This window comes from Balaenoptera borealis (genome assembly GCF_965194805.1).
Source record: "Balaenoptera borealis genome assembly, chromosome: 9".
In the NCBI taxonomy this organism is placed as follows: Eukaryota; Metazoa; Chordata; class Mammalia; order Artiodactyla; family Balaenopteridae; genus Balaenoptera; species Balaenoptera borealis.
In genome coordinates, this window is record NC_138873.1 from 4,473,289 (window position 1) to 4,488,562 (window position 15,274).

At 36.5% G+C, this 15,274-nt stretch overlaps 1 long non-coding RNA gene across 1 annotated transcript in view; it reads right to left on the minus strand.

Annotated features, from left to right (window-relative positions):
- LOC309634532 overlaps positions 1–13,514 on the minus strand; it is a 22,165-nt gene extending 8,651 nt beyond the window's left edge. Inside the window, exon 1 of the long non-coding RNA XR_014248187.1 lies at positions 2,523–13,514. This is a non-coding gene — a long non-coding RNA (uncharacterized lncRNA). The remainder of the gene's footprint in view (positions 1–2,522) is intronic.
- Positions 13,515–15,274: the final 1,760 nt, after the last annotated feature.

The window sequence follows — 15,274 nt, forward strand, 5'->3', positions numbered from 1 at the left end:
GCAGTTGAAGAAGTAGGTGGGGATAAGGGAGAGTTGAGAAAGTTAGGTTGAGACTAGAGGGAAATAGATCTGAGGCTAAGGTTCAGAAGCCGAATAGATCAAAGCCAATATAAGGATCAAGATTTGGGTGTGGAGTGTAGAGCATATGCTCAGGAGGAGAGAGTTGAATTCAGCAGCAGGAAAATAACAGCCAGCATGTACTGGGCATTTGCCATGTGCAAGATGCTGAGGCCTTAGCTTGTATTGATTCTCAAAACAACCCTACAGGCTGGAAGAATTATTACTTTCATTTTATAGATGAGGAAAATTAGGCACAGAAAAATATCAATTAACGAAATTACCAGAATGTTTAAACCAGAATGTTTAATAAACAAGGCCTGGATTCCTAACCAGTGACTATACAATCTGTACAAGAGAGCGGACCTCAGTTAGAAAAGATATGTATACGTATAAAATGGTGGCCAATTAATGACAATGCCACTCACTGAAACATACATACAAGCAAAAATTGTGCATTTCAGTTTTAATCTGAGGTGTGATTGAGACTATACTCTAGGGTGATAGTAGACAATTTTTAAATTTGGACTCTGGGGAAGAGCAGCTAACATTTTAATTGCTTATCTAAAGCATTAATTTTCCTAAGCTATAATCCTCTGGAGTTTCATGAGTTTGAATGAAGAATTTATGAGTGGATTTTGTTTTGTTTTAGTTGTTTTTTTGTTTTGTTTGTAACTCCTTCTATTCTCTATATCATTTAAAAGACAACTGATGATGAAATAATTATAAATCAACACTGATGATACACAATGAATTAAAATGTAATTAGTGACAATAACAGCTTAAAGGGAGTAGAAAGCAGTATAGAAGCAAAGTTCATATATTACTGAAATTAATTTGAGATTAACCTGAACTATATTGTTATAAATTAAGATGTTAATGGTAAACCCAGGCCAAACAATAAGAAATATAAATGTGAATAAGTGAAATAAAATGGTACATTAGAAAACTAGTTTACATAAAACAAGGCAGTAATGAAGAAACAGAAGAATAAAAACGAAGCACGTAAAGAAAACAAATAGCAAAATGACAGGTATAAATCCTAACTTATTAGTAATTTCATTAAATGTAATGAGATAAGAGTCTCCAATTATACATCAGAGAATAGCAGAATTGATTAAAAAGCAAATTTAAACCAACTATACGTTGTCTATAAGAGACATGTTTTAGATGCAAAGACAAAAACACTAGTTTGAAAGTAGAAGGATAGAAAAAGACATTATGTGTATACAATGACCAAAAGGGAGCTAGACTGGTCTCAGTAATATCAGACAAAATAGACCTTAAGAAAAAAAAATGTATTATGGTGAAGCAAATGATATAACAGTAAAAGGGTCAATCCATCAAGAAGACATAAGTTATAAACATATTCATCCAAAAACAGACCCACAGAATACATGAAGAAAAACTGAAATTATTGAGAGGAAAATTAGACAGCTCGACAATAATAGGTGGAGAATTTGATACCCCAATTTTTCAATTAAAGTGTTTTGTGTGTGTGTGCATGTGTGTGTTTTTATTTGTTTTGTTTTTGTCCTTAAGTAGAGCTCCCCACTCCAGTTAGCTACCGCCACAAAACTCAGTAACTTAATATAACAGCCATTTTATTTGATATCATTCATGAGTTAGGAATTCAGGCAGGGCTCAGCTGGGTGATTCGTTTGCTCCACATGGTATGTACCACAGTCGTTCAGTGATGCTCAGCTGGAAGCTGGTTGCTCTGGAGGCTGAAAGATAGCCTCGCTGCCATGGTCTAGGGAAAACTACTTTCTACATGATGTTCAGAAAAGTGGTGTCAGAGTTCTCATGGAGTCTCTGGGCTCCAAGAGACCAAAGTCAGAGCTGCCCATTTCAAGTCTTGATATGGTTTAATTCAGTTCTCTGCTCACCATCTGCCCAAGGTTGTAATCAAGGTGTTAGCCACAAAGACCTAAGGTCTTCTCCAAGCCCACTGTACTTGGCAGAATTCAGGGCCTACCAGTTGTAAGACTGAAGACATCAGCTCCAAGAAGCCACCTGTCATGCCCTGCCGGGCGAACTTCTCCACAATATGATAGTTTGTTTCCTCTAGGCCAGTGGAGGAATGTCTCTACCACTTTGAATCTCCCTTAAGAGAAGGCCTGGACTCACTTGAAGGGGTACCACCTCATTAAGTCAGGCCCGTCCAGGATAATCTCCCTTGTGATTAATTCAAAGTCTATTCATTAGAAATCTTAATTACATCTGCAAAATTTATTTATTTTTGCCATTGGATAGTCCTGTTCATGGGAGTGAAACCGCATCATATTCACACTCCTGTGAGTGTATGGGTAGGAATCTTTGGCGCTATCTTAGAATTCTGTCCACCAAAATACGGAATTGAAAGAAAAATAATTCACCTAAGAATCTTAAATAGAAGAGCCCAGTAGTGAAGTTCAGTAGTGAGACCAGAAATGCTATTCTTGAAAACTCCTTTAGAGGGTGACGGGAATTTTTGAAGCCTTCTCTGACCTTTGGATTATGAACAGTGTCATGCATTAACCGTACTTTTGCAACTTGTAAGATGTGGTCTTTCTGCTGTATCGGGTGGCCTAAAGTTTCATGAGATTAATATCAAGCAGAAAGGAGATATGGAAAAGGAAAATAGCATTATTTAAATCAAGACTTCACTCTCTTTGTCTGATATTTATTACCATTATTGCAGAGCCCTCTGGATAACGAACCTGATGTGGGGCTGCTTGAAAGCCCAGGAAAATACTGCACTTTAACCTCCTAATCATGTTGGGATCCTATTATCCATTATCTCTACATCAAATAGTTGCTTTGTCTTTTCCTTGAATTTTCACATTACACATTACTATCATGGTCCTGTCCTTGCCTCTCTGCAAACTCTTAGAGTAGCTGTCTATAAAAATTGTAATGATGAACCTATGTTAAGGTAGAAAACTGAAAAAAAACTTCCGATGATTAGTACCATAAGCCAAGAGCTATACAAATATTGCCTTTAAAAAGACAGCGAGTTTGATACCGAAATCAACTCTACTTTGAACATGAGGAATGGGACTCATGAGGGCATATAATTTGTTCAGGGTCAGAAAGTTTGAAAACAGCAGAGCTAGGAGTCAAACAGGTAGTCAGACTCCAAAACCCACGCTCATAATCAAAGACATAATTTCTCCTCATTGTACTTTACGAATGCATAAAGCTGAGCCCCAGGCATGGTACAGAAGACAGCAGGAAACAATAGGAGAAAATTTGGAGAATGCTGGAAGAATGGAAGATATCAGAGAAGTGGTCAGTGAAAGATATCCCTAATTCAATTTTTTAAATAAACTTTTTATTTTAAAAGAGATTTACTTTTACAGAAAAATTTCAAAAATAATACAGAGTTCCCATATATCCCACACCCTTTTTACCCTATCATTAGTATCTTACTAATGTTAAGATATACATACAAATTAATAAAATGATGATAAATTTATCAAAGCTGGGGGATTTTGCCTCTTCCACCCCATGAATTTATTTATTTTTATATCCTTTATTTACATCAGTATTGATATCAATTTTATATGTTGGGTTATAATCCAATACCACTTTATTTTCTTTCTCAAATTGTTCCAGATTTGTCTATTGGCAGTTCTTTCCATTGGTTCTTGTGTACCTTTGACATACACCCACCCTTGTGTTTGTTGTTCATATTTTGTTTTGAGCACATTCTTGTATTCCGGCACCACAAGATACATCAGGCTCATCTTATATACTTCGTGCCCTAGTCCTAGCATCAGCAATTTCTCTAAGAAGCCTGGGTTTCCTTTATTAGATCAAGGTATTAGAGACAAATATCTGAGTGCTAGGTGTGCTCATTGTTACTGGGACAACATTGCTTCGACATCTTTTCAGCTGACAGAGGAAGAAAATATATGTAGGTATACTAACCCATGTATATACTCCTCTCTATAGATATTTCTGTATGCAACATCTAGATCTGTATTAAGCCAAAGATGAATTCATATTGATGTTTCCAATTCTAACCCATCATCACATAGACTGTTCCAGCCTCCTTCTCTTTCGTATCTGTAAATTTCCACTCTGACACTCATAAATCTGCCTCTCACCATCCACCAACAACTTATTTAATTGTTCAGCTGTGTTATGCATGTATAGTAGTATCAGAATTGTTAACCCGTCCCTCATGGAAAATAGCTTTATCAACTAGAGTACAGTACTTGTGTATAATTTATTTTGCCTTTGTTTTATAAAATTGACTAATTTCCCAAGGTATTTAGATCAGCACCTTTCTCCCCATACCCCCCAGTGAGATTTTTTCATAAATTTTTATACAATTAGATTCTTTTGTCACATTCTGTCCTCTATACTGGCATCCCATAATTTCTTCAATGTTTTTTAAATGCATTTGTTAAATTTTATTATTTTTGTTTTAAAGTCCTATGGGTTTGGACACATGCATAGTGTCGTATATCCACCAGTATAGTATCATACAATATAGTTTCACTATCCTGTCCCCAAATCTCCTGTGCTTCACATATTCAACCTCCCCCACCCCAAACCCATGGCAGTTAGTGACCTTTTACCATTACTACAGTTTTGCCTTTTTCAAAATGTCATATAATTGGAATTATAAAACAAGTGGCTTTAAGAAATAAATAATAGGTTTAATTTTTAGTACAGTTTTAGATTTATAGATAGTTGAACAGATAGAACATCCTGTTACTCTGCACTCTTATCAGCAATTAAGTAGTCAGTGTTTCAGATTTTGGCCATTCTAAGAGGTGCATAGTAGTATCTCATTGTTGTTTTAATTTGTAGTTCCCTAATGACATATGACGTTGAGCATTTTTCATAATTGCATTTGCCATCTGTATATCTTCTTTGGTGAGGTGCCTTTTCAGATATTTCACCTATATTTTAATGAATTTGTTTATTTTGTTATTGTTGAGTCTCAAGTATTGTTTGTGTATTTTGAATACCTGTCCTTCATCAGATATATGTTTTGCAAATATTTTCTCCCAGTCTGCAGCTTGTCTCCTCATTCTCTTAACAGTGTCTTTGTCAAAGAAGTTTTTAATTTTAATAAAGTCCAAATTATCAACGTTTTTCTTTCATGGGTCATACTTTTGACGTTATACGTAAAAACTCATCAGCAAAACAAGGTCTTTTAGATTTTCTTCCAGAAGTGTTATTGTTTTGTCTAATTCAATGTTTTAATCATTTACAGTGCTTCAGTGTAAACACCTTCTTGTGTCACAGAAACTTTAGCACAAATTTGTTATAATACTCATATTAGTAGACTAGAAGTCTATAAAATAGTTTGAGCACTTAATGCAAGATAACATATATGGAAAATAGGCATGCTACGTTTGCAGAAATTACCTAAATACAGAACAAATTCAGCAGAAGCAAGAACTCAAACTCAGAAGTGCCTAGGAACCATACAAACTTCTCCAAGAATCCCCAAAAATCCTGGGAGCACATTAAGCTTCCCCTTGTATGAGGAATGGACATTTGAGCCAATTTAATTTGAACCTCAAAGGACAAGAAGACACTGACATTTAAGTTAGAGAAGCAAGAGCACCTTCTCTTTCTTACAGTTATTGTTGCAAAAAAAGGACCCTTGTGAAGGATTGCTAGAATGATTTCCTTTATCTTACTGAATTAGAAACCCTTGTAGAGAAACTGAGTAGGTGAACTAGGGGTGTAATAAAATCCTGGAATTCCAATCTCACATCTTATTCATCACTGCATGGAATAGATAGGCACTAAATAATTGTTCCTTAAATGTCTTCTTCGTGAATCCATTTATTTTAAAGAAACTGATCCTATAGAACAGACCTTCAGTAACAGAACAAAAAATAATCTATTTTAGATACATCTTAACACAATTCTCCTAGAAACAGGATTTTCAATAGAAAAGTAATTTTTTCTACCAGTAAAATTGTTAGATCATGATTACCAGTGAACTTTAGCTACTTTAGCAAAATCAAATCATAATGTGTTTTAATGGTATCTTTAAATTAAGACTATTTCAGATCTTTATTCCTCTAGGAAATAAGTTTTCCGTAATTCTGCAGCAAGAATTCTATCTGTCAGCACACACCTAGCTAAGCCTTATTGCCCACAAGTCTATTTATCTTTCAAGCACCTCTCCTACAGCAAACTCAAGGACCACTTATGGACAGGACATATTCAAACAGAAGACATTACGCATTAACAGAGATCAACACAGCCCTGGTGTTTCACTTACAGAATGTGTTACTATACAAAGAACAAATACCGTATATTTCCAGAGCCATTTTGTAAAGTACTCTCACATAAATTATCTCCTTTATCCTTATATATAAAGCAGGAAAAGCAAATGTGTTCCTATTTTTAAAGATTAGGAAACAAACACAATGAAGGCTAATTGGCCTGACCAAGGTCACACGACTGATAAATCTTAAAACAAAATCCCTAGCCTATATCTATTTTTTTCACTATATTCCTCTGCTTCAAAGAAACATAAAATTGCTAAGGGCATTGAATAAGAAATGCTGTTCACTTAGGATATTTACCCTCAATTCCAGTAAAATCATGTAGCAGAATTTCCAAATACTCATTCTCTTCAGAGGTTGCTCTGTACTTTTTTGAAGGGAATCAATAGTGATTTAAATTACGGTAAAACAGTTTGTAGAAAGCCACTTTAGTAGGGAACAGGAAAGGCTCAAAATTCTTCAGTAATAGAAAAATATTTAATATTCATAGACGCACAGTAAAATATTCTACAGAAAATAATTAATAGCATCATGACAATGTGTCATGTTTTATTAGTTAAAAACTATTTTGACTTGCTTTTAATACCTAGATTTATATATATTGATGGGTGGAATGATTCATAATGCCATTTTACTATTAAACTACCCAAGTTTCACTTCATATTTTTAAACTAAACAATTAATTTTGTCCATGCGCACCCTCTCTGAACAGACTGACATGAATTTGTCTTTATTCTAATTATGCATGCAAAATAAGTTGCAGACTGCAACGTAGCTGAGCTATGTGCTTATTGTTTAATATTTATAGGGCTCCAGCAATGATTAAGCAGCATTTACAACAAAATCCCTGCTCCTCGAGGCATGTAAATTTCAGTGTTTTGATGGACTTTGTAGTCAAGATACCTGTTTCATACTGACCAGCAGGTTAGCTCTGTGAATCTGCAAACCATGCTGCTGGGTCCCAAGGTCACGGATTAACTCCTCCTGTTATGCAGTTAACTTTGCTTTATGTTATAGCCACTAACTGCACCAGTAACTCCAGTCAACCACCTGAAAAACACACTCCCTTGGTTGCAGGAGGAGGGCAGGATGGATGAATCAGTACAAATTCAATTTCACTACTGGAAAAGGAATTCAAAGCAACTGACAAATCTGTAGCACGTTTATGAAAATCCACACACTCTAATAAAAGAAGCTCAAGGCCCTGCCTTTGTTGATTTCTGTGTTCATCACAAGTATTCTGGCATTGAAAACTTTATTTTTATTTTCTATTGGTATCAAACTCAGTACAGTTTCTCCCTTGGTGAAGAATAATTGCCAAGTGCCCTTAGAGAAGACTGAGAAACACGTGTGTGTGTCCTCCTGCCTTGCAAAGCTGTCTGTCCGGGTGACCTTTGAGAACATCCTTGATGAATCAGACAGTAGGTCTACAGAAGGAAGAGATGGCCAATTGAGGCACTCAGAACAGAGATATTAGGAAAGGGTCTACCTCCAAATGTAGAAGATAATAAAGTTTTGGACAGATAAAAGTGCACGCGCCTATCAAGGAAATACAGTCAAAAAAGGGAGGGAAAGAGGCAGGGGTAGACTCTGGATTTGAAATAGGTTATGGAATAATCCAGAATGGTATGTATACAAGAGAACCAGGGCAGGCTAACAATGAGGGGAATGCAATTAGGAAAGAAGATGGGAAAAAGTTAATTCTTATATTATTTCTTCAAGCTAATCATTTAGGGACCATGGGTGGGTTATATGTGTAAAGGGGGGGAGGGTTACAGAAATGAGGGTTGTACTAGTCCAGGAGTTAAAGCCTAAAATAGAGATGGAGAGGAAAGCAACTCAGAAAATATTATAAAGTTACTATTTTTTGATTACCTCTTGTAGTCCTCACATCTAAATTCCAAATTTATTCTTCTATATCAAGAGAGAGAAAGAAAGAAATGACACATGCCCTTGTGGACATGTGTCATTTAAGTAGTGTACATATTCTTTTTCTTTATAATAAATTTATTTGTTTATTTATTTATTTATTTATTTATTTATTTATTTATTTTTGTCTGCGTTGGGACTTCGTTGCTGCACACGGGCTTTCTCTAGTTGTAACGAGCAGGGGTTACTCTTCGTTGCAGTGCGCGAGCTTCTCATTGCGGTGGCTTCAGTAGTTGTGGCACTTGGGCTCAACAGTTGTGGCTTGTGGGCTTAGCTACTCCACGGCATGTGGGATCTTCCCAGACTAGGGATCGAACCCATGTCCCCTGCATTGGCAGGAGGATTCTTAACCACTGTGTCACCAGGGAAGTCCCCCACTCTGGTATTTTAAAACTACATTACCAAGTGATGGTTGTGCTTCTAGAGCAATTATGATGGTGATAGTAATGTGTGTGTGTGTGTGTGTGTGTGTGTGTGTGTGAGAGAGAGAGAGAGAGCACATGGAGGTGGAAAAAAGAGAAAGGAGAGAACCCTTCTTTCTCCTCTCAAAGAGGAAAGAATTTTAATATTATTGGGTCAGATTCCAGGATATAGACGTGTTCACATATTTTAATCGGCAGAGTTACTCCACTAAAAATGTGAATCTTTTTTCCCTTTCTTGTGATCATGTCTAGGTAGGTATGGTGCCTGGGACTTACCTTTTTCTTTTCTTCTACCTGGTATGCTTCTTATTGGAAGAAAGACTTCCCACTTGAGCTTGGGGCTTACGTTACATGTTCCAGCCTAGTCTGTGAAAGTCTCACATCAAATCATTAATTAGTGACCCAGCAAATAATACATTCAAAATATTATTTCCCTTTTACCATCAGTCCCTGAAGGAAAGGGAGATTCTATGGGAACAGGGAAAGAAACCCTACAATAGTGCCTTAAAACCCAACAGTGTGAAGGAGAATTCTCTCCAGAAACTTACCCCCAGAGAAATACATCTTCCTCCTACACTTTGAGATGGTAGTGAAATAGCTGGAAAATTAGAATTAAATATCCTCCACACACAAAAAATATGGCCTCTAATAGCCGGAAAAGATCAGATGTGAAAGTGTGAATTTGGAGAGATGTCAGTGGTAAGCAATTACTGAAATGGAGAGGAAAGTGCGTGCCCAGGAGAGCATGATCAGTTTATGAAGATCTGACTTCAAAGGTGATTATACGTAGCATGTGGATGGATGGTAGGGAAAGGTAATTGAGGGGCTTCGGGTGGAGGCCCCAACTCCTAACCAGTGTGTATCCTGTGAGAGCTGGGAGAACAGAGGGGAAGTAAGGCAGGGAAAAGACAATGGTTTTTGTAAAGGATACAAATCCACATTTCCAAGGAATAACAAGATCCCATTTATGTTAGGAAAACAGGTAACTAAAGGATTATTTCTTTATCTAAAATATCTAGATCCCCACCGAAGAAACTACGTGAAAATGATGCATTTCTCAATGGACAGTGGGGGGAGCCTAGAAGGGGAGGTATTTTTAAAAAGACCATCTGCGACCAAATGCTCGTAACACAGCAAACTTTGTATTTGCTATGAGGGCACTTGGTCAGGCATTGTGTGATGCAAGCACTGATGCAAGGCATCTCTCACACTGCGTTTTCGATGGTCCAGCTCCTCTCTCCCAGGATGTAGCCCTTTCAGCTCTCAGGACTTGAGCGGTAGCAGCCCTGTTCCACAGTCTCCCTGACTCTGAGTATCACTTCAAACTTTTGACCTTTGAGAACCTTCCTTGGGGCTTTGAAACTGGATTGAGTTTTGATCTAGGCTCTGTCTCTGGGAGACTGACCAGTGACAGATCAATGTTGAAGCTGCGTGTGGCCATTCTTTATTTTCCCACATTTATCATATAAGCTGAGGAAGTCCCTCTGCAGACACAGAGAAAAATCAAGCAAATATACTCAATGAAGAAAAGATGAAAGTAATTTTGATCTTATTGACACCTTGATTTCATCCTGAGGTCCAGCCACTTTCCTCTCAACCTCTGTTTAAGATAGCACAAATGTTTCTGACCCTTTCGACCAAAACCGTTCTAATTAATGATGGAACATGATACAGGATCTTCTGTAGATGCTGGAAACCACAAAATTATTTCCTTTGCCGCTCGGTGTAATCATAAGACTATTACTTCTTCTCAAACCATAGAGCTTATCAAATCTAGGGGAAAATCATCACAACTTGGGTCAGTGGTTAGAAATCATTCTTTGATCTTTCTAAAGTAATGAGATTAGTTTTGTGAATGACTTAGGGAAGTAGTATCATTGTCTTGAATTTGGTAATCTTTAAAAGTAATTAGGGGATTTCTCTGGAAGTGAGAACTGTTGTATCAGCAAATCAGCATCAACCCACAAATAAAAATTCCTTCTGAGACAAACCCAATGTTTTCCCTAGACTTAGAAGTTTCTGGATAAATGACAGTTTTTGAGTGACCAATAGCAATAGGTACATTCTGGTAAATCAGTTGGGTGGACTTTGAATTCTAGCACTCTGACATCCTGCATGCTCCTCCTAAAATCAGCTTTAGCTCAATAAACATCCTGTGTCAAAAATGAATATACTTTCGTGGTAATACTTTCGTTTGATTTTAGTTTAAAAAAAACTATTTTAAATTACTACTTAAAATTTTTTCACCATTCAGAACTTCTATATATTATTGAAAATTCATCCTTTCCCTTTTCTAACTTCAGTCCGCCCCATTCCAAATAGTGGTCTCTTGTAATGTTGATTTAGTAACAAATGTAATATTTTATGTCATTTGGCTTTTTTATATTCAAAATGTCCAGATATAAGGGGAAAAAATCACTACAGGACTTCAAATAAATCCTCCATGAGAAGATTTTCGTGTGTCAACGAATATAGAAAAATCTGCCCTATTGTTGTGCAAACAGTGGCTCTTCTCTAGCCTATAAATAGCGGAAAGGAAAATCTCAGAAAGGTTTTCTAATTCGGCTGGCTTCAGGCTAACTACCCAGCATGCCTTCTTGTTTACAACTGCAAGTACAAATGTATGATTTTTCCCCTTTTCACTCAAAACGTTAGCTTTTTGGCTTATGGAATTAACCTCTGCCATGCATCTATGCGGTTTGCTTGCTGTTGCTATTTTAAACACTGAATCTGTTTTGCACTTCTTTACCATAAGGTTCTTAGAGTGTTTTATAAACTGCTACTCCATGAATTTTCTTTTTGTTTCACATAAGGTAAATGTGAAATCCTCAACCAAATGTACTAATAGACAAACTAGAAGCTGTGTATTCTACTGGAAACCTTTTGAACACAGGTAGCTGTAGTAACCATGTTTCTAGCTTCTGAAACAAGCCTGATAATATGATCATATAACAAACATGCATCTGATAGTTTGCCCAAGTCTCCTTGCCTTGATCTCCTTCTTCCTTCATCAACCCCTTAGGAGTCTTCCTCCTGGGGTGTTCTCAAATACAAGCTGATCAATGCAAAGTTTACACACCAATTACTGCCTCTATCCAGTTCTCACACTCGAGCTCTGCCTTTATCACCAGACAACCAGGGACAGCCTCTGTGCCTCAGAGCCTGCTGAACTTAAACTAGTTAATACTAAGCCTGCTTCCCTTTCTTCACCTGTCCCTTCCCAAAGAAACCACAGTAAGTGTTCTAGCTCAGAGTTCCCGCTCTCTCTCTGCTCCGTGGTTGACCCCCGTGCTTTCCCCTGTGGCCTCCATGCTCTCTCCTCTTGGTTACTGGAACTAATAAACTACCTTTTCAATGGAAATTGTTTCCTCATCTGTTGGCCTTTCTATAACTCAAATTTCCTGTTAATACACTGTATTTTAAACGAGCAACCTAGTTGAAGACCAAGGGATCTCTCTTTACCTCTACTCACCACTTGCCTTTCTCTACTACAGATCTTTTGCTTGAACTATTTGAATTATGTGATTCACCTATCAACCCATTACTATGTTTACATAAGACATGCTACAAAGAACTACGGCAACCCTGAGATTTAATTGTACCCCAAAGTCAGGAAATGGAATTAAATAACTCTTTCCACATCACTTTTACTTCTTAGGTCCTGAGACTTAGTCAAGTAATGAAAAAAATGCTAATACCTCTATTTGCAAGGCTAAAATAGATCTGTTTACTTTGTCATTCCTTCCCTATCTCCATGTGTTTGTTTTTTATGTAAATTTTGCTGAAAGAAATCTGATGTAACCACTGTCACTAGTCTAGGAGGAGGGAAGCATGTAAATGTGGCATGCAAAACGGAACTTTTTCCAGTTAATATTTTTTTAGAAACTCTCTGTGATGTTTTTTGCTGCCCTTACCAAAGTAGACTGAGTACTGCTCAATTATTTTGATGGAAATCTAATTCTTCAAGCCCAGGTGCATTTAATAATGAGATGAGATGGTCTGTAAGGTCCCAACCTGCTCTACCAGTAACCTTCTGTCCTCTTATGAGGAGCAAATTGTCTCAGATGTCTTGCTGAGATTTAAGCCAAATCAGAACAATTTAGTTTGGGACTTTCTTGGCAGTCCAGTGGTTAAGACTCTGTGCTTCCAATGCAGGGATGCAGGGGTTGCAGATTTGATCCCTGGTCAGGGAACTGAGATCCCACATGCCACGTGGTGTAACCAAAAAAAAAAAAAAAAAAAAAAAAAATCTGCTAAAAAAATAACATCTAGTTCGCAGTGGTATGAAAAAGTGTCTTCTCCACTATGATCACTGATCATTTTGTGATGTGTTCTCTAGGATATTTTAACTTTCACTTACACAGAATATTTACTTATTATGAGAAGAGGCATATGTGGGAGCACTGCGAAATAATCACCTCTTTGGGGTATTGAGACTAAGCCAACATAATTGTGAACACTCACAGGGATATATCAAAAATAAGGGTTAATTATTTGGTTGTAGATTTTCATAAGCCTCATGTATTTTTACAAATGTCTTTCATTATTCATTATCTGCCCTGTTTTGAAGAATCTAAACCACTCGAAAGACATATAAACAGGTGCTTCTTTGAATGTTATGTCAATAACTTCCACCCACTTGCCCTTAACATAGACTGCAACAAATGACTCAATTATTGTAGATTTAGGTGGTAGAATATGAGTTGTAAGCACCAGATCTCAGAGAAAAGGTAACTGTTTATTTAAAATTGGATATTGGGTTGACATAAGGAAACGAAATCTCCATTTCCCATGATGTTTCAGGACAGGAAACCAACAGCCTTTGGTATTCAGGGGTAAACCATCTGATCAAGAGCTCAAGAGTGAACTGATGAGGATGAGTATAATTTTTGTGACTTTCTGTCTGAATTTAAAAAAAAAAAAAAAAAAATTCCACAAGGACTCAGAGGCAAAGAATATACAAATCAATTTTCACTGCAAAGTAAAGGAGCTGTTACAGTGGAGGATTACTGGACTGAATGTCAATACTATGACATAGTATGAGTGTGTTTCATGTTTGGTAATTGCAATCATTGTTGCTTTTGTTGTGGTCATCCATGTACAATGCTTGGTGTCAGTCGATTTATCTCTTGTAAAAATAAAATACAGTGTGTGTGTGTGAAAAAATAAATAAATAAATAAATAAATAAATAACTATTAAAAAAAAAAAAAAAAAACCAAACAGCCCAAGTAAAAAATGGACAGAAGACCTGAACAGACACTTTTCCAAAGAGGACATTCAGATGGTCAACAAGTACATGAAAAGATGCTCAACATAATTAATCATCAAAGAAATGCAAATTAAAACCATAATGAAAAAAACACACAATAAGACATCACCTCACATCTGTCAGAATGGCTATCAACAAAAGAACACAAATAACAAATGTTGGCGAGGATGTGGAGAAAAGGGAGCCCTCATACACTGTTGCTGGGAATGTAAATTGGTGCAGCCACTATGGAAAACAGTATGGAGGGTTCTCAAAAGCTGAAAATAGTATTACCATATGACCCAGCAATTCCACTCCTGGGTATATATACCCCCCAAAAGTGAAAACACTAATTCGAAAAGATATATGCACCTCAATGTTCATAGAAGCATTATTTAAAATTGCCAAAATATGAAAGCAAGCTAAGTGTCCCTCAACAGATGAGAAGATAAAGAAGATGTGAGATATATATATGTGTGTGTATACATATATATATATATAAAACATATGTAAATACAACAGACCACTACTCAGCCATTAAAAAAGAATGAAATTTTGCCATTTGCAGCAACATGAATAGACTTGGAGGGTGTTATGCTAAGTGAAATAAGTTAGACAGAGAAAGACAAATACCGTATTATACATCAATAAAAAAGCAGATTGTACTTAAAAGTACTTTGTGTCTATAGCTATCACATTGTAAATGGCACCAAAAATTAGAGCGAATGTTGTTCCAGTATGCAAAACTATTTTCCAATTCAAAAAAGGTCTCTTATTATTGATGAATTACCAAAGTACATCCATTTTTGTTGTTTCACATTCACCTTACTCATTAATGTAAATGAAAGTGTTAATGAATATTCACTTTATGAATACACTTGGTAGGCAATTGCAACCATAGGTTGGTCATGGAAATAGTTTTTCAATAATCGATGGAAGCATTCTGTGAGATTGAATTTGCTATTTGAAATTTACAGCAAAGTATTATATATTTGTCAATTGTTTGCTACACATCTTTGTTATCATTTAAAAAATATTTCTCACTTCCTCTGAGACACAACTGTTTAATAATTTAAGTGCTCTGAGATAACTAAAGGAATTTGTGTTACTTTCCAGAATATCAACAAACCTCGCAAAAATATTTCTTGTGGCTTGGATGGTGAAGTAGTAAGGTCTTAATGTACTAAACCGTGCAGCACTGCAGGTGGGAATTGGATGAGCAGGAAGAGACTAGTAATGTCCACCCGCTATGTATTCTGGTATTTTTACCCCCCCAAAAATACTCTTAAAAGCAGTGAGGGGGAGACAGAGTTGGAACAGTTGGAGCATAGCTCTAGATGACTTATCTCCTTGCCCTACGCTCCCAGAG